Here is a 20,510-nt window from a genome sequence, read left to right as displayed (position 1 = left end):
TATATACTATAAAACTTGAGTTTTGAATATAAAATGAATGTTATCATATTAACATTTTTGTGTTTTATTTGGTTTGACGATTTCATCAGTAAGACAATTCCATTCAAACAGAGCCACCCAGATGTTTCCACAGGGCCTGCTAATCAAACCCTTCCTAGAATGAGGTGACAAGAAAATTAGACAGGCTGATTAGTAGAGAGGTAAATAAATGGGTGATGGATGGTGGATAAGAAAGTGTCTCCCAGTAATTTGTCAGTCCTGTAACTTAACAGGTACTTTAACTGGTTACCATATTGTAATGGATGATGGATGAGAAAGTGTCTCTCAATAATTTGTCAATTCTGTGAGTTAACAGATGTTTTAACTGGTTACTTGTAATGTGCTGTTTAAATCTCAGCAGAGTCCTTTGTGAGCCCCCGTATGCACACACATGCTGTGCTGTGCTCTGGGTCAGGCTCCAGCTTGAGGTGTGGTTGGTCTGGGCCATCTCCTCAATGTCCTTATAGCTTTGTATAGGAAGGAGCACTTTAGCTTAGGCTGAGTGTTTTAATTTGGAGGAGAGGGTCAGGGTGCATATTACCTATATAGGAAAAGGGAGAAAGAAGGTGTCTTAGGACTCAGTGACCCATTTATTCATAAATTCCTGGCCCAACCCTGGCTTCACACTAGCATAGCTTTAGACCAAGAAATTCAGAAGAGGGCTAAAGAAATCCCTGATGTGTGCTCTCAAATGCAAGAGAAAACAAAATTGGAAGAAAGGGAAAGTGGTGTCTTTGCAAGGAAAGAGAAAAGAAGGGCACAGAGAAGGAGGGGGCTGTGGAAGTTAGTGGTGGATCCGAGTTCAGTGGCGTTTAGTGGTTATGGACCATCAGCTGGGTCCAGAGGCTCTGGCTCCAGTAATCTCACCACTTCACTGTGAAACCTTGTACAAGCCACTTAATCTTTCTGGGCCCCAGTTTTCTCAAACCTAAAGATCAATGATCTCCAAACAGCTCTACTCTATCCTTGAATCAGTGAGTGCCTAGTAGACATTTAATGCCAGGTTGATGCTCAAGGAAATGATCTGGTCAAATTAAAAGGCAATATCAAAGGAAATCTCCATCAAAGAATCTAGTGCTCATCTTCAGAACAACCTGGCAATTCCTTAGTACGATTATACTACTGGGAACTCTCCAGGAGAGGCAGGCTCTGGAGCAAATAACGAGAGTTGCAAATTGACCTTCCTGTGGCCCAAGGCTAATCAGTATCACCACTAGTTTTATAAAAGATTTAGAAAATGACAGAGAAGTTTTTCTTTCAAAAATGATGAAGAGGAGAAAAGATAAAAGAAGGTCTAAGGAAATGAGATCATGTTTTTTTTTTTATCTAAAATTGTACAGAAAAAAGTGAAGAAAAAAAGCAATCTTTATTCTTCATCAGATAATTTATCCTAAACATAGAAACCAAAATGTAGGGAGGGGGGTTGAGTTGTGGCCCTTCCCTGACACTTGATATCCCAACTTTTCACCTAAGCTCAACACATCTACGTGAGGCATGGCACAGGCTGGATCTCGTCCTTGGCCAAGGCCAGCCTTGCTGTCAACATCAGAATGCTGTAGGAAAACTAGATCCTGTATCACCCAAAGGTGGTCAGAAGACAGGTTGATGCAAGGATCACAAGGACAGATGCAAGTCCTCAAACACAAGGTGAGGAACAACTCCAGTAGTTTGATCGTATTGCTGCTATTTTTTTTTTACAAGGAAACTGGATAGAAGATTGTGTTACAAGACCAAAGAGTGAAAACACCCTGCAGCAAATGCCAACAACAAACCCTTCAGCAAACAAAGACCAGCTCAGACAACACGATCTTCTGTTCTAAGACCAGGAATCAGGGCTGAGCTGATCACGCAGTGCTTTCCTCTCCACATTGTCACCTTGGAAATATCATAAGGCACCAGCTGCTCTTCACTGGACCTGGTGTTTCCCTGGGACCTGCTGTCACTGGAGTCTAAGATCAACTCTGAGAGGTCCGACTGTGTGCCCAGGGCAGGAAGCAGTGTGCACTGAGCTTCCAGAGAGACTCCAGTGCACACTTTATTATGACTTCCCAATTGTAATCCCATTTCCCCACCAGGAAAGATGGAGAGAGCCAGGGGAGGAGGAGGAGAGAGAGAGAGGAAGGAAGCAGGAAAGAAGGAGGGATGGAAGGAGAGATGGAAGGAAGACCCGTCAGCCGAGATGGGCCATAGCACTCCTATTAGCCTCCACCTAGCAGACATTGCTCTTGGCATTGAAGATGTATAATAAGATGTAGTCCAAGATCTGTCAGTTGTATTTTCAAGTGAAATCTCAAACGTTCCACCTGCTTTCTACCGTGTCCCTGGTCAAACTTCCCCTCCCACCCGGACCCTGTGCCCATCCTGCTGCCACATCCTGTGGTGCCATCTTCACCCCATTCTCCTTGGAGTGGTCTGAGAGCTCATTAAGACACTGTTTGCTCCCCAAATATACTTAAAGCCCTCTGGCTCCCCCTAGCACTCACTAAAATTTAAAGCAAGATTGCTGAGCAGGTCACACCGTCCTGGACGTCACTGTGTTCTTTTCCATCACGCTCTAACCTCCACCCTGCCTCCTCTCTCCTCTGGAAATATTCCCACTTCTTTCCCAACTTGGGGCCTCACACACTCTGTGAACCTCTTCAAAATATGCCCACCCCCTTTCCTTTAGCCTGACTGATTCTTATTCACCCTCTAGAATTCAGCCTAATTTCCTCAGTGGCCTCTCCTGACTACACATTCATATTTTTGATCTTTCCTTATTATTTCCTCATAGTGTCCTGAACTTCAGTCTATGACCTCTGGCAACTTTCCTTCTGTTACTAAGCCTCAGTTTACCTCCATGCACTGGAGAATAAGAATGGCATCTAATTCACAGGATTGTGATGATCAGAAGATAACAATGCATACAAAGCACTTGGCTGAGACCCTTCACACATAGCCTAGGGCCTCTTAGACTTCACCTGCATGACATCTAATAGGAAATCTTACAGATTCTGCCTGAGCATATCTCAGATGAGGCCTGATGTTTAGAGCAGGGAAATAACAGGTGGAAATTTGATGGCACGCAAAGCAGGAAGAATCATCCAAATTTGAGGTCCCAAACCCTGAATGAAGGACTCTGCATTAGGCAGGAGGTGCCAACAACAGTGAAGCAGGAATGATCAGGCCATTGGCAGGGTTTGGACCAGAAGAGAGAAACGTCAGGCTCAAGTCCGTGTGGCCGAGAAAGGAGCTGGTGAGAATGGAAGCAGGCAGGTCAGGAGCAGAGGCCATTCCAGTGAGAAGAGTTTGAACATTTCAAGTCTGAGATGATGAAGAGAAAACAAGTAAAAGTCTGAGATTGTGAAAAACAGACAGGACTCAGGACAAGCCATTTGGAGTGTCAGACCTTCGATTCCAGGTAAATGGCAGGTACAAAGGGAGCGGCTGCCGTCTGAATCACCTACCGGGCTTGCTGAGTGACTCGAGACCTGTGAATGAGCAGACTGGGCTAACACATCTCCAAAGCCCTTTTTAGTTTTGTAATTGTGATTCTCTGAATACTCTATTTTAGTTGCATAGATCCAGCCCATAGCTGGGGAGAGGATATGGATTCATGTACCACTGACTTTCTACACAGCACCTCTCCGTGCTCCCCTGAGGGCAACGACTCTGCCCTGGGAGCAGCTAGAATGCTGGACAGGGTGGCAGTGCTGGTCACAATGAGTGTGTGTCAACCGCAGCCTGGGCTGTGGGCAGCAGTTACCTGGCTGCCCAGAGGGGGCCTCGTGCAGAAAAAAACCCTTCCTCGGGAGGAGTTTGTTTGGCAAAACAAACAAAGAAAAATCTGGCCTTCTCTGACCGACAGACTGGGTGTCAGTGTATCACTCCAAATGTTCCCACTGTTTCCAAAAGGCTTTAGTTCTTCTTTTCCCATTTCAATCTTGACTTGCTGTTACTGGAAGATCTCCTTTTATACTCTAAGTGTATTTAGCTGGAGTGTGTTGAGTGAGTTACCGACAACTGCCAAACCCCGGCTGTGTGCCCAGGAGAGCTTTGCCAAGCAGGAAAAAACACCTACACCTACTTCTCATTTCTTCATATTCCAAAACCCGGCATGTGCTGCCCCTTTGCCAACAATTTACCCTGAATACACTGTAAAAAAGGAAGAGAAGGAAAGGCGGATGGAGGAGGTTTCTGACTACTCTTCTCCCGTCCTGATCCTGGGAGACATCTGGAGAAGCCAGGAGTGCAGGGACTGTCCTCAAACATCCAGCAAGTGCCGTCACCTGCCAACTAGGGCAACTAAGAAATCTCTGACTGGTGAAAGCCACCTCATTTGTGTATCTGGTGGGCATGCTTAGGATGGAGCGGTTGGATTTGGTCGTGAAGCAGGCTGTCATAGCCCCCCCCCCCAAGGCCCTCCTCTGCCACTTGCCACCATCTTCTGAGCGTGCCCAGGAGGAAAGGCATGGGCGAGAGTGCCAGCCTGTGAGTGGGACAGTGCTCCAAGTCCCTCTGGATCTGTCTGCTTTGCAGTTGCTATTTTAGTTAATTAATTAACACATTTATTGAGTGTCTATTGTGTGCGTGATAGTGTGTGAAGTTCTGTGCAAAATTCATCCTAAAAAAATTCACATTTTACTAAGAGCTTATAATGAGGCATCATAAACAACACGACAAAAGTATTTAAAGACACTCATGTGTCTGGGTAAATTCCAGACTGAGTCGTTCCGTTTTCTAGAGTGGGTAACAGAATGAAAGGAGCCTTCAGAGCACATCCCTCCAGCGGCCTGGGGCCACCCAGCCCCTGTGGCCGGGCGCTGAGGGCCCTGAGTCCGCCCGTGGACAGTGCTGATGGACTGAAGCAGACAGTTCTGGCCAGAGAGGTGGCTCATGCACGTCTGTGCTCAAAGCTGCCTGTGCTCACCACATTTCTCCCCAGCCACCACCGTCTCCCAGGAAGGCTGCCCACCGGGTATGACTCACACACGGAGCTCTTGGCTGGTCAACTGGCTCTCCCTTCCCTCTCTAGAAGGTTCCTCCCCAGGCTCTCCCTTCCCTCTCTAGAATGTTCCTCCCCAGGTTGGCCCTTAGTATAGTGAATATTCATGTTCAACAGGTTACTTTAGTGACTAAAGTTTACTCCACCAGCAGGGACCCTCCAGGTGAGCTGAACTCCTTAACAAGAGTCAACTTGGGTTTCCGAAGCCGTTTATTTTAATGTCCTTTCCTTTGTGAACTTCCTTTTGGATCGCTTAGTTTAATCACCGAATTGTTTAGTTTAATTATCATGTAAATTGATGAAATATGTGTGTGAAAATAGAGTTGTATCTGTGAAATCTATCACACCTTGACTGTCTGGGGGAAATCAAGGAGGAGCAGGCAAGGTGGAGAGTCTCCAGTCCCGGAGATGTAGCTTCAAAGCCACGGGCGTCCCCGGCGGAGGTTCTGGCTGCGCTGGACCGCGGGGCGCGCGGGCGGCGCGGCCTCTGCCTGCTGCGGCTGCTGCGCGCTGAGACCCGGCGCTGCCTGCGCGGCGCTCCCGGAGCTGCGCGCTCAGGGCTCCGGCGGGTGCTGCTGCGATCTCAGACCATTAGCTGCCGGGTTTTGCTTTTAGTGACCATGTGTCAAGGAGACCAGGAAAGTGGAATATGTTAGGTAGTTCAAAAAGAAGGGACTTAGAGGTGCTGAGAGGACGAAAAGCAGATGCTCATGAAAAAAAGATTTCTAACTGAAGGAAGAAGTTCCTACCCTGGGGGCCAGAGGACTGGGGGGAGGGCGCTCAGCCTCGCAGCTGCCGGACTGCCCTGAAGCCAGCCAGGCTGGAACCCGCCAGGGCGCAGCGGGACGATTCCTGCAGCCCAAGGGAGGGGCTGCTGCTGCCTGCAACCCCCACCCCACCCCACCGCTAGGCTGGTGCCAGGAGCGCCAAAAACAGCGTCAGGCTGCAGGCAAGAGCTTTGGAGGTCCAGTAACAAGAGGGAGCTGATCTGAGCCAGGACCAGAGAAGTGTCTTCTCCTCCCTCCCACCTTGCAAGCCCCCGCCCATGCCACCTTCTGGCCGAACTCCCCGGCAGCAGCTTGGCCGGCGTCTGGGAGATGCCCTCTGCGGGCCCACCCATGCCCTCTCAGGGTGACTGTGGGGCGTCTGGGAGATGCCCTCTGCAGGGCCCCCAACCCCTCTCAGGGTGGCTGTCTCTGCGGGCCCACCCATGCCCTCTCAGGGTGACTGTGGGGCGTCTGGGAGATGCCCTCTGCGGCCCCCCCCCAGCCCCTCTCAGGGTGGCAGGATCCCGCACTTGGGCCCAGTTCTCTTGTCACTCTCACCTGCCTCCAGCGGAGACACTTGATACCAAGCTTGTTGAAGCTATTTCCAAGTAACAGCCTGAGGTAAGAGCCTGAGAGACTACGGTGTGAAACTCACGCCTGGCTCTAAAAACCGAGGCTGTGTCACAGTGTCCTGGCGGCCCACCCGGCGACCCGCATGTCTGTCTTTAAACACCTGGCTGCACACCTCTGGCAGCCGCTCATTATTCATGTTCCTCCCTTCTTTCCTCCTTGAAATTCATTTGCCTGCTCCAAAATGGACTGTTTCTTACTTTCTCCTGTGTCCTCACACTTCTAAATGGCTGCCTCATTATTTTTAACTATTGGCCTCACTCTTATTCCAATGAGAAAAATAGAAGCAATGAAAGAAGAGGTATTGCATTTCCCTGGCACTGTCCCCACCCGTGTGGGGTCTGTCCCCACCCGTGAGGGGTCTGTCCCCACCCGTGAGGGGTCTGTCCCTTCCATCCTGCCATCCTCCAGCTCCTGCTGGTGCCTGAGATCTCGCTCCTCGGCGCTGGCACCTGCCCTGCTCACCGGCTCAAGCCTCTTCAAAGTGTACTCTCTCCCTGTTCCACCTTATCAGTCTGTCCTTGCTGCGCCATTGCTTCCTTCATTCCATGAGCAAATGTGCTGTGTAAGGAAAATGCAGACCCACATCCCCTATGACCAGGCTCCGTTCTTGTTCTTTGCAAATTCTTTGTAAGATTTGTTTTATCCTGTCTCCTTGTCCTCACTTCCCATCCTCTATATAATTTTTAAATGTTAGTTTTAAAGTGTAGGGTATCCTTAAAGTCCTCATTCATGAGGAAATGGGAAATCGTAGCAAAATATACCTTTATTTACAAACTATTCGGTACAAAATTTTACAAGAGATGGTCAACATGTAGAGAATATTTTGTAAAAGGGTCCTTTGCATTCTTTCCAAGTGTGATCACTATTTTGAAATAAAAATGGTTTTCTAGGTTTTTGAGCTTTAATAAGTGGAATGATACGTGTGTGTGTTTTCAGATTCTTTTATTCCGTGTCATGCTATGAGACATGGTTCCTCTCACCTGTAACCCATTCATTTTCACTCCTCTACAATTATTCACTGTAAGAATAAACCTCATTTCGTTTGTCTGTTCTATGATTGTTGATGGACGCTTGGTTTATCTCCAGTGTGGGAATACTATGATTAATGTTGCTGTACATGTTTTCTTCTCTGTGTTTTATACACATGTACACATATTTCTGCTGGGTTAATTCCTGAGAGTGAAATTCCTGAGCTGAGGGCAGGCCAGGCATGGTGAACTTTAGGAGATAATGCCCAAGTGTTTTCCAAAGTGGTGGTTCCAATGTATATGCCCACCAGCGGTGAGTGTATATTGAGATTGCTCCAAATCCCTCCCAAAATTTGGCATTCTGTGTTCTTTTAATTTTAGCCACGGATAGTATGGTTTTAATTTGCATCTTCTGATAATCATGGAGCTAAAATGTGTACATGATTTTTCCTTAATCTAGTCCATCAGTAAGTCCTGTCTGCTCCACCTTGAAGCACCCCCACCTCTGCTGTTGACACCCTAGTCCAGGCCACAGCCTTGCCCACCTCTCCAGTGAACTGGTGGCTCTTCTTCCTTGCCTCTGTACCGTCATTCCCACGGGGCAGCCCACAGTGACCTTTCTATCACTTTACTTCCCTCTGTAAACCCCTGTGATGACTTGAAGTACAGACTTTGAGGAAGGACATGTCCCAAGGTCCCCAGTCACCCGCCCATCTGTCTGTTCTCCTCTTGCCTGCTGGGCCCAGCAGCACGGCCGTCCTCTGTTCCCCGAATGTGCTGTGTTTCCCTCCTCACTGAGGAGTTTACGTTTGCTGGCCCTTCATCCTGTCATTCCCCTAGACTAGTGTTTTTCAACCTTTTTACGTCTCACAGAACACTTGATCCTGTAGTTAAACTTCCATAGCAAACTTAAATTATGTTGTTCAAGAAAAGAATATAGTTACTGTGCTTTGAACTCCTTTCAAAAATAATTTAACATTTTTAAAGCTTTAACAGAGTTTATAACACAGACACCACCCAAGAGCATTTGCGTGAAGGGTAGTGCATGCATTCACCGGGCTCAGAAGCTGTTTCATTTTTTATTGGTTTCTCATTTGGACTATACAGTATAGACTGCTGACAAGTTTCTGTGCAAAATCATGTTGTTATTTTATTTATTTATTTATTTCTGTAAGACAGAGTCTCGCTATGTTGCCCTTGGTAGAGTGCTGTGGCGTCACAGCTCACAGCAACCTCCAACTCATGGGTTTAAGCAATTCTTTTGCCTTAGCCTCCCAAGTAGCTGCAAGTGCCCACCACAATGCCCGGCTATTTTTTGTTGTTGTTGCAGTTGTCACTGTTGTTTAGCAGGCTCAGGCCGGATTCCACTGTGCCTGCCCCAGTGTGCATGGCTGGCGCCTTAACTGCTGAGCTACAGGTGCCGAGCCTCATGTTGTTATTTTATAAAGATGAAAAGACATAAGTTCTCATTCTCCAAATGCTACATTTGTAAAACTTCTACATATTTTGAATTTTTTAAATGTTAACTTTTATTCCCTATTACACGTACTATTAAAATAGAAAACACAAATATTCCCAGAGGGGAAGACATTAATCACCTTCCTGCCACTCAGAAATAAAAATTCTGCCACTAAGAAATAGTTAGGAATTATATTTTTTCTTATCTTTATAGACTTCATCCATGCTTTAATATATATTACATTAAAATAGAACCAATACATGGATACTATTTTGCAATCTCCCTTTTCTTAATACATATGTACATGAAATATATATATATAATTCTACACCATTTTTAATGACTACACAGTATAACAACATATGTGTTATCCTTTTCCTTTCCAAGCCATTTCCTATTTCTGAAGTCTGATATTGACATCTATATTTGCTATAATAAATGATGCTATGAAAAACACATTATCGACTAAATCTTTGTAGAAGACTTTAGTTATTTCTCAAAGATAAATACTTAAGAGTGAACTTGCTGAATTCAAGAGCAAACAGGGTATATAGTAGGAAAGTTTTTGATTATAATGTCAAATTGATCATTTTAAGGTACATTTCCTCAGAAAATTCTGCAATGTCTCAGGTTTATGATCCAAATGCACAGGAAGTCGGTGAGGGTAATAAAAGTGACAAAGACTGAGAGGGGACGACACTGAGAGGGGACGACACTGAGAGGGGACGACATTGAGAAGGGACGACACTGAGAGGGGACAAGACTGAGAAGGGACAAATCTCTTGAGATTTAGGGACAAACTCTTAGTAGTGCCCCTTCTGAATATAAGGGGTATAATTCTAAGAAATGTCTTTCTGTCTTGTTACTGTATTATGTACACCTTTAGAACTTTCGACTTTTAAAACTTTATGAAATCTATTCTATTAAGTAGCAGGACTTCATTAATAAGGAAACAAAATTTTCCTAGCAGTTTCCCTCAGAGACTTGATTTGAACCAACATTGTAAGGGAAGCAGATGTAAGTTCCTCAAAAACTTGACAAAAGCCTGACCAAAGATAAATTGTGAAGAGCTAAAATTATTATGAAAATTATTAAAGAGCAGCCTCTACCCTCAGACAGTTATAGGATTTGGGGGGGGGACAGGAGGGGCTTTCTACATGTATTATATTTTTCCAATAATTCTTAGTGCCAAGGCTTAAGGAGGTAAAGATGACATGTCCTCCCTTCCCAGATGCTGGAATGCTCAGTGGAGGCTGCACGAGCAAGGGTGGTGCCAGGGATGATGCCAGTACTCAAGGTGGAGCAGAACCACCACACTGAGAACCTGGCAGCTAGTCCTGGATATTTGTTGAGTAGAAGAAAGAACAGACGCCCGGTCCATGGCCAAGCTCATGTTAGACAGGATTGATACAAAAACATATCATAGAGCTCCTGGTCTCAAGGAATTTCAATTAAAGGAAAAGAAAGACCAAAAAGTAATTATAAGTCAGTGCCCTGCACCCTGGTGGTGGTCGTTCTAAAGTCCTCTGGGGAGCAAGAGGAATCTCTTATGGAAAATAACACGGGGCAAGTAGCAGTGCCATGCTACTGGTGTGCCAAAGAGGATGTCAGGGAACACGAAACCAGGAACATTTTTGTTAAAAAGTAGCCTTTAAACTGGGTCATGAATGACACTAACACTTTGTCACGATGAAGGAAGGAAAAGGTAACAACAAAGTGGGGGTGCTGTGCCGACAGCCTCCTGGGAGCAAAGGAATGGCCGATGTTACTTACAGCACATAGTTAGATATTTTCCTAACACTTGAAAGAGCTTCAGGATCAGGACAAATCCTGGCTTACATAGTTCTGAAAGGACCACAACCCACAACCTAATTTCTTGCTTTTGAGGCTGTGTTTTTGCATTGTATAGTACTTAGGGACACGTGGGGATCAGTAAATAGATCATCACTAGCCTTCTTCCATCCATGTTTATGTGGAGTTTCAGTTTTAAAGACTCATCACCAACAACTTCGTAAGAAGAAAATCACAAAACTCACACGACGTGCTGGCCATACAGCTCCACTTTATTGAAAAATACTGGCAGCATAAACAGGAGTGTCGTGGGGTAACGGTATTGTTGATGTCTTCACTTCACATTCAGTAGTCTCTGAGTCCTGGCACCACCCCAAGTTATACTTAGAAGAACAGAAAGATGCTTCATCTGCTTATCATTGATTTAAGTGCTTGAAATCAACTCTGGATGGTCGACCAGCCCCTGCACAGCTGTGAATAGCTTTGAAGTTGAATCATTTTGAACATAATATGAAATAAGGGGCCTGACTATTTTTAGATTCTACTTAATTATCTCCGATAATCAAGCACAATTCTTGGATTTTTCCACTCAGTATTCTTCTCCCCGCTCTCTCTCTTCTCCCTCCGAGGTGTGAGTGAGCACGTGTGCGTGCCCAGGCTCAGGGTGGTAAATGAGGTCCTGTATGTGGTGGACAGACAGTGTAATTAATTCTGTGTACAACGGCAGTGGCGGGCAGAGACCTGAGGAAGGGTCCAGAGCAGCTGCTCAGCCCTGTGTGGAGAGAGAGAAGCATCAGAAGGGTCTGTCTGCAGTGAACGGCGCTGGGACCCTTGCCGCTCACAGCCTTCTCCTGTCTTCTTGGTTTGCCAACCTCTCACCTCCCCAAGTTTCAGTGGTGTTTTAACTCTTCATAGCTTAAAGAAAACAGAAGCTCCTATTTCTTTTCCTCTTACTCAACCTTTAGCCAGTGGCCAAAGTTAGAGCCATCATTGGCTTTCCCTGACTACCAATCAACTGTGCTTGTTTCTAAACCCTGAGAATCACCACCATGCATGGTGATCAGAATGCTGGCTGAGCGGGGTGAAGGGCAGACAGGTGAGGCCGACTTAAAAAACAGCTCAAAAGTGGCTTACTCGAGTGTTTTCTCAAATAGCTGTTTTTTCCCCTAAGAAGCCACTGAGAGTTATAAGATTAGGATTTTCTAACCCAATTCTGATTGGTGAGGGGCATTCCGTATCAAATAGTTTACGTTCCAGTATAGAAATATAGTTTGCATTTATTCAGTAGATTGGAGTTAGACTAAGTTTTAAAGTATTCCTCAGACATTTAAGGTAAAATTTTCTGGGTGACTCAGCAAGACTAAAACACCAGAATCATTTTCTATTGAATGATTTCAGGAAAGTTTGGGTTTTTCCCTAGCGTCTTGCTCACGCGTGGGTATCCATGTGGAATATAAAGTGAACGACAGAGCCCTGCGCACTGTCAGCCAGATCAGTACAGAATCGCAGGAGATTCACTCTTCAGAGCTCACAATGAGCGCTGATTGCAGAGGGCGGGCCTGCTGAGCTGCCTGGCTAAGGTGTGTCAGCACTTTCATTGTGATCTTAAATTTCTACAACTCACATCTCAGCTGGAGAAAAAGCCTGTGAGTCTGTGAGACTAAGGAGACTCCAAAACTTCAAAACTTTTAAAACTTATATAATATTATCCATTCAAAAGTGTGGATAATTCAATTTGGCTGAAATTCTTCACTAGTGAAAACTAGGTGATTCCAGCCCACTGGCCTTCAATAAAGGCAGGCATTTCCAGATTTTTTTTTTTTTTACCTAAAATACTGAGTTAAAATTCAAATTAAAAGACTATCTAAGGTATCTTCCATGATATAAATAAGAAACAAATATTAACAAAGACGTTTGGAATAAATGGCTGAATAAGTAAGTGCAAAACCCCATTTCACCTATTCTTTTTAAAAATCAACATAGAAAAACTGTCACAAAAAGTATTTGAAGTACATTTTATTTTTCAAATGTTGAGGGAATACAGAGGGAGATTTTTATTTCAAATTCAAGAAGGCCAGAGATTTTGATGGCAAAGGGAATACTGACCTCAAAGAATGAGTGGAATGATTTCAAGTATAGAAACGCTTGGGAGGGAGGACCAGGAGGAATGACCAGGGAGTCGGAGAAGGGGCTCAGTAAGAATGACCCAGGGAGTCAGAGAAGGGGCTGTCCTGTCCTCTCACCCCAGGATAAGTGCTGCAACCCTGCCAGCCCCAGGAACAGGAGGGCGTAAGGGGAACTTGCTCCTGAAACTCAGGCGTTCTGAAAATCACTCTCTGCCTGTTTATTCAATGAACCTATCCATGAGTACCTATCCATGGCAGACCATCGGGTGAAACTAGAACAATGAACATGATTAACAACACTTACTTTTAAAGGGCTTGCAGCCCCACTGTGGGCAGCAACTGATGAACAATAAGAGGAAAGGTTATCGCAGGCAGACTCAGGGACAGTGGACACCCAGAGAGGCGAGTGATTTCACCTGAAGAGGAGGGGAAAAGCTTCTCAGGCACTGTTGCTGAGCAAGTTTATAGCAGTAATAACAGAAGAGCCCACCTAGGGGGAGCTCTTTGGGGAAGAAAGAGGCCAAAGACAGACTCTGGGGAACACCACTACCTAAGGGCCTGGGGTGGGGGGAGATCCAGAGAAGGAGGAGGGAGGAGAGAGAGGTGGTCGGTCAGGAGGGCATGGTGATGAGGTACCCAAAGAAAGGCACGTGAGAGGCCAGTGCAGATTAAAGCTGAAAAGAGCTGGCTGGATGTGACAATCCAGAGACCACAAAGGTGCCTGGCAGAACATCATGTACCGTTTGGGAAAGAAAGAAAAATGCAGACCAGAGGGAAGAACTTGTGGTAGCAAGGGTAGAATTTCTAGACTACAAAGAAAAGAAAAAAATGAATGATGTAGCCAAGAGCGCAAAGTTTAGGACAGAGCTATAAACAGTGTGGTTGTGATGACAGGCTGTGGAAAGACGGGTCTGGGAAATACAACAAAAGCTGGCCCTGCCCAGCTCCCAGGGTCACCTCTGCACACCCAGGGCTCCCGTGCCCTCACCGGGCCAAGGCCCTCAAAATGGAGGAAATCCACCAAGAACCATCTCAACAGTGTTACTGGTGGAGTCACCTCGGGACACCCAGGACTCTGTGAGGAGAAATGCCATGGAGCACAGTCTTCTGGGTTCTCACTCGCCACGTGGCCTTAGCGTGTGACTTAACAATAGTGAGCCTTAGCAAAAATAATCTGAGTGCTTTAAATTGCAGTGGTGTTAGAACAAAATAAAATAAACAATGTAAAGAACCCGAGACTTCTGACACGTGGAGGGTGTTCCATCTACCCACCCGTGTGGCCTTCCGGTTTCCTTCCCTCCCGTCTCTCATGGAGGATGGCAGCAGCTCTCAGCCTGTTCCTAATTTAATCAGAAATAAATTTCCTATTCACATTCCATTTCTCTTTCAAATGAATGTAGTCCAATTTAAACTCCTTTCCCCTAACCTTGAGGCTAAACACAAACGTGCCCTCTGCTGAGACAGCTATATCTGGGCTCAGGTTACTCACACCCCTCACCCTGTTGTCCCACAGAGATTTGGAACCTCAGGAATCTCCAGCAATGGCAGTTAGGCTTTGTTCGGTCATTGACCTATATTTTTAGTACAAAATTTATGCATTTTCCTTAAAGTTTCTTAGCACATCACCTTCACTCCATTAGACATGGAAACTACTCTCTTCCTCACAAGTTCATGACCATTTACATCATGTGTGTTGAGAGCTTTCCTACAGTTATAGGAAAGTGTAGGGTTCCTAAAACTGGTGGCCGTGTCTTCATGATATTAGAAGCAGTCTGGTCTGAGTGTGTACCATTAACTCAATAAATGAGTGCTCAGAACCATTATGTGTCTTTCCATTTTCTCATTTCTCCCTCTCTCTTTCTCTCTCTCCCCCTCTCTCTTTCTCTCACAAATACCTCTGCGATAACAGGCTCAGGCCACTTTTCAGACTGTAATACAATATTTGCAAGTCCTAATGTTAACCCCCAGACTCAATTCAAGCACCACTCTGAGAGGCTGAACATCGCTGCAAAGGCACGAGGAGTTTTATTCATTCAAGCTCAGAGCCTGGGCTGCCCTTTAAGAAAAAGCAGGAACAGCCCTTACAGACTATTCAGACAAATTCCTTTATACCTTCCCCTCTTCCCTCCCATTAGACCATCCCACCCCATTCCCTTATTGGTAAGGAAACCATGTCTGTCCTAAACTGACAGGTACAGGGTGGTCGTGTTCAGGGTTGATTGGCTCAGGGATGAGTCTTCTTTGTCTCAGGTGAGCAAATGAGAAGGAAGGGATAAAGGTCGCAAGTGGGGCCAGTGCAGAGTAGAGTGACAGTGCAAAAAAGGGGAGGGGGTCGCAAGTTGGACGAGTGCAGAGTAGAGTGGTGAGTGCAAAAAGGGGAGGGGGTCAGGATGTGGGCTGAGTGCACAAGGGGGATAGTGGGACAAAGGGGAGGGGGTCAGGATGTGGGCCGAGTGCACAAGGGGGCTAGTGGGACAAAGGGGAGGGGTTCAGGATGTGGGCCGAGTGCACAAGGGGGCTAGTGGGACAAAGGGGAGGGGGTCAGGATGTGGGCTGTAACACCTAGGTATGATAAGGTCCTTGGTATGCGGCCGCCTATTATCCTGAATAAACAACAAAAGGAGGTAGTTTGACTTGTGACTTGAGTTAATTAGTTTGGCTCTCACACTAATGCCTGATGATACTGGCACTTGCCCCACCTTCACCACTACCTGGAGAATAAAAGAAATGTGCAGGCTGCCTCCTCCTCAAGTTGTGAGTTTTGTAAAGTTCAGAGTCAAAAAATACCTCTTTGGAGTCTGGTGGGTGGCTTACGCCTGTAATCCTAGCACTCTGGGAGGCCAAGGTGACATCCACTTGAGCTCAGGAGTTTGAGAGCAGTCTGAGGAAGAATAAAACCCTCTCTACTAAAAAAATAGGCAAACAAGTCAGGAGGTTGTGGCCTGCACCTGTAGTCCCAGCTACTGGGGAGGCTGACGCAGAAGGACCACATGAACCCAGGAGTCTCCAGTTGCTTTGGGCTGGGCTGACGCCTTGCTGTAGCACTCCAGCCTGGCTGCAAAGTGAGACTCTGTCTAAAAAAAACCTCCTTGGGAATCTTGACTCTACCATGTAAAATTCTGACCTGTAGTACATTCTTCTGCCTCTCTGCATCTGTTTCCTTATCAGAGGAGCCAGGAGAGTAATCTGTCCCTCACGGAGCAGACACCTAGGAGACAATGTGAGGGGCAGATGCCCTGTATCATCTCATATCCACGATGCATCTTCTTCCTCCTGGTCACACAGAGAATGTCTAGCTCTGACACATCAGAATAGATGACAAAGAAACAGACCATTTATAAGGCAAGGTATCAATCAGCCTTACAGCCAGGCTGTGCTGTCACATAAACTCAGGAAATGCATGAGAGATACATCACTGATTTTCCCTGGAGGAAGGATAGACGAAAGAGGAAAAGAAGGAAAGAGAAGGGAGGGAAGGAGGAAGAAACAGGAAGGAATGAAAGGAGGGAAAGAGAAAGGGAGGGAGAAAGGAGAAAAAGCTCACTGACCTTCAATGTGAAGGGTCGCCCCGATGCCGTGAGCTGATCTGCCTGCCCGACTCTGTGCTGCCTCCGTGCTCCCTCCCCACCCTCGTCAGACCGTCTCTGGGCTGCACCTGTGCCTGGTGGAGACAGGGAATAAATATGAAACAGTAACCTGATATTATCAGAACCCAGAAAGGCACTTCTGGAAACGCTAATTAGATTTTCTTCAACCTTTTTTAATTTAGTGAGTTCTAGAAGAAGATCACACCTCTCCTAACACTTATAAAGAGAATCTGTGAGCAGGACTGCATGCAAGCAAGCAATACCTATTCGATGCTTGAGGCAACCTGTTGCCATGGCACCGATCAGATTTTTCTTGTCTTCATCAGGGAATAGAAATTAAAACTGACAACGCTTAAGTACAAATGTTTCTGTTTGTCCCTGGGAGAAATATGAATGAATACTTGGAAAGGGAGGAGGTCTGGTTTTGCTGTTATTGTTTTCTGGTTTTTTAAACAATAGTTCAATTAAAATGTGTAGGATACAAAATAGTGCAGTGAGTTTAGAGAAGCAAAAGATCCCCTAAAGCAGGAATTGTTCTTATAAATTTACATTATCAAAGGGTGTGGAAATGACACAGAGCAAGTTCTTAATGGTCGGAAACAGCAGTGTCATTTCAGTCAGAGAGTGTTGTGGGTGACTAATGGGGTACAAACCCAAGGCTGATCTGGAGGCCTAAGTGGCTATTTTTATGGCTTTAGAATTCTGATCTTATATTAGAGCTATAAAATATCCACTGAGCTTTGGGGAACATCTGTGCGTTTAGCTCTCATAATAAATGGAAACATTGAAAATCAAGAGAGGGAGCTTGCTATGGAGAAAAACAAGAGAATGATTAACATGAAATTCAGCAAAGTGGCTGCCCGTGCGGATGAGACTAGGAGGAAGGGGTTTCACAGACATTGGTAGTGTCCAGTTTCTGAAGTTGAGGAGCATTTTATCATTCCTCTCGGAAATCTGCATAGAGCTTGGCTACACTCACTACAAAAATTTACATAAAAAGCTAAAGGGAGGGAAGAGTAGACTATGGCCAGGAAATGGGCCAGAGGCAGTGGATCCAGGTCTGAGCTCTCCCACTGCCTGGCTGGTGACTGAGCGCGTGTCACGTACCTTGGCAGAGACTCAGTGTTCTTGTTGTAATAAGGACTTGCTAAATGGTCACTGCACACTTTTCTCCCTTGAAAACTATCCGACTCTATGTGTTACGTATCATGTGGAGTACAATATTGCTGAGGAAATACTGTCTTTTCTTCTTATAAAAACAAAAACATCCTACAGTAATCATCCAATCATCCTCCCCAATTAGCTAGCAAAGCAAGTGACTTTCTTATTCAGGGCAAACTCCTGTGAGTAACCCTGCTGTTCATTGAACAGAACTAGGAGATTATTTTTAAAGCAAAACACTAACAAAGACAGACAGAGTGCAGTGGCTCATGCTTGTAATCCCAGCACTCTGGGAGGCTGAGGTGGAAGGATCAGTTGAGCTTAGGAGTTTGAGACCAGCCTGAGCTAAGGTAAGATCCTGTCTCTACCGAAAAAAAATGCAAACCAGAAAAACTAGCCTGGCAATGGGATGGGTACCTACAGGCCCAGATACAAGGAGGCTGAGGCAGGGGTATCGCCTGACCCAGGAGCTTGAGGTTGCTGTGAGCTAGGCTGAGGCCACTGCTCTCTAGCCTGAGCAACAGAGTGAGGCTCCATCTCAGGATTGGGGAGGAGGGGAGCGAGAGAAGAAAAAGAGAGAGAGAGACATTGTGAAGACAGTGACAGTGCTCCCCGTCTGCGAGTCAGAGATCCGTCTGAGACCCACACTCCACGCTCCTCTCTGTCAACGTGGGAGCTTCTCAGAATGCACAGTAGCAGCACGATGAACTCAAGGGCCGTCCTAATTACTTCATGTTCATCAGTCGCACATCAGATGCTGTCAGATGCTTCATGTTTTCCCCCCAAATCACCAAATTTCTCAAAAATAACCATACTTCACAGAACCGGGCTAATCAAGCTACCAGTCAGATGTGTTTCAGGGAATTGATCCCTTTTTAATTTGTAACATCAAGAAGACAGAAGCATCCTCTTCCCTCCTTCACTCAAGGCTTGTTTTCAGAATGCCTGCTGAGGGCAAGTCCCATGCTGGTTGCTGGATGCTGCAGAATCTCTCAGAACACAGGTGCAAGACTGCAGCCATGCTCTGGGCATTGCAGCAGTTTGCCAGGCACTACTGTCCACTCACAGTCCTCTGTCCAGTCAGAACAGATGGATCTGGGCTGCTATCTTCAGCCTCCAGTTCTGCAGCAGGCTCTGGTGTTGAGGGAAGCAGGGTGCGCTTGGCTGGCTGTACCAGTTCCACAGCTCCATCCCAGGAGCAGCGCTCAGAGGCTTCCCATGCTGGGTCCCAGGCAGAGCTCTTCCCCTCCTGTGGCTGCAGGACAACCCATCATACAGGCTCTCCAGTATGATGCACCAGGCTCTGAAAACTACAGCAAATTTCTCAGCCTTTTGGAGGCCCATTTATTCCCTCTGAGATACAGAACCACCTCAAGCATCATTCTGAACACCATGGGTCCTTATTAGCACTTACTACACAATTATGGCTCATGAACGTAAGGCACTGAGTCCGAGCCTGGCACTTAGTATTGACTCAGAAGAGCATGATTCTTTCTCCTTCTTGCTGTTCTGACGTAATTAAACACACAGTCCTTTACAGAAGAAGCAGCCTTTGTTCTGTTGTCTCTGTTCCACTGGTCCTGGGGAGCAGCTGACTGGGGGACTCTGGTGGCACCAGTTTTTCTCAAGTGCCTCAGGCATCCTTGAAGAAAAGACAAATTTGGGCACACCCATAAGTGCAGGGGAACATATGCTGGGCACCCAATGAGTTGTGACATCCTGGGAAACAAAATCGAAAGATTAAAGTCATCAGGAGGCTAATTGGAAAGTGATTCAACCACACTGATCCCCTGCCCCCTTCAGTAAGAGTTGAGTGTGAGGATTAATCAGAAGTGTTTGCAAAATGTCTTCAATAACCTGTGAACGTGTACAACCCACTCTTATAATAATCAAAATTATCTAGAAAAGACATGTTCATTCTAAATAGTGAAAGATAAAGGAAGGCCCACAGGAAACTAAGTCAGAGTTCTGTGACTCCTTGTGGGAACACTCACACATGCAATTGATCTGAACTTTCAGCTGCTATATTTTTCTCATTTTAGTCATTCTCAGTTGGTTTTCGTGTTTTCAATTTGTTCAGAGAACTAGTAAATGATTTATTTATTTTTTGATACAGAGTCTCATTCTGTCACCCTGGATAAGTTATTTCTTGTGTAACATGAAGTAGGGTTTAAACTCACATACAAACAGAGAAACTAAATTTTATCCACTAAATTAACAAAGGAGGAGCCCAGGTCTCTAATAAGAACTAAGCTTTGTGCATTCAGGACATCCTGCTGTTGGTTTCGCAGATATATCCTTGTTATCTTTGGCACTCGCTCTGTGTTTAGTGCCTACTATTAATTCACATGGTCGACCTCAACGGAAAACTGAAGAGGTGATGTATGCATTTGATAAGAAACTCGAACTAGGTTATCTCTAAATCTAATATTAGATTTATTTATGTTTATTTTAGTCTAAAAAATGTTTTACTAATATTCTGTTCACCTTCTTTGGCTTGCAGTGTGGTAAATTTCCCTCTAGGACTGTCTTTGCAGTATCCCAGAGGTTCTGGTAACTCATCTCTTCATTATTGTTTTGTTCCAAAAATTTGGTAATTTCCTCCTTGATCTTGTCTCTGACCCAACTATCATTGAGTATAAGGTTATTTAGCTTCCACGTTATTGTTTGGGTCTGCAGATTCCTGTTGTTACTGAGTTCAACTTTTACTCCATGGTGGTCTGAGAAGATGCAAGGAATAATTTCTATTCTTTTAAATTTGCTGAGGTTAGACTTGTGACCTAAGATGTGGTCTATTTTGGAGTATGTTCCATGGGCTGATGAGAAAACTGCGTGTTCAGTTTTATTAGGGTGAAATGTTCTATAGATGTCTGTTAAATCCAAATGCTGAATGGTTAAGTTTAAATCCAAAATTTCTTTGCTAAGCTTCTTGTTGGAGGATCTATCCAGCACTGCAAAAGGAGTATTAAAACCTCTGACTATGATGGGAGTAATC

General features: G+C 45.5%; 1 protein-coding gene across 1 annotated transcript in view; it reads left to right on the top strand.

Moving 5' to 3' along the window:
- Nucleotides 1-20,510, top strand: part of XKR4 (XK related 4) — a 414,876-nt gene that overhangs the window by 253,669 nt on the left and 140,697 nt on the right. The gene's annotated exons all lie outside the window — the stretch shown is intronic.

This window comes from Otolemur garnettii, unplaced genomic scaffold, assembly GCF_000181295.1.
Source record: "Otolemur garnettii isolate 467f Iridium unplaced genomic scaffold, OtoGar3 scaffold00071, whole genome shotgun sequence".
Classification (NCBI taxonomy): Eukaryota; Metazoa; Chordata; class Mammalia; order Primates; family Galagidae; genus Otolemur; species Otolemur garnettii.
Note: the sequence above shows the minus strand (reverse complement) of the source record. Positions and strands in the feature narration are given on the sequence as shown.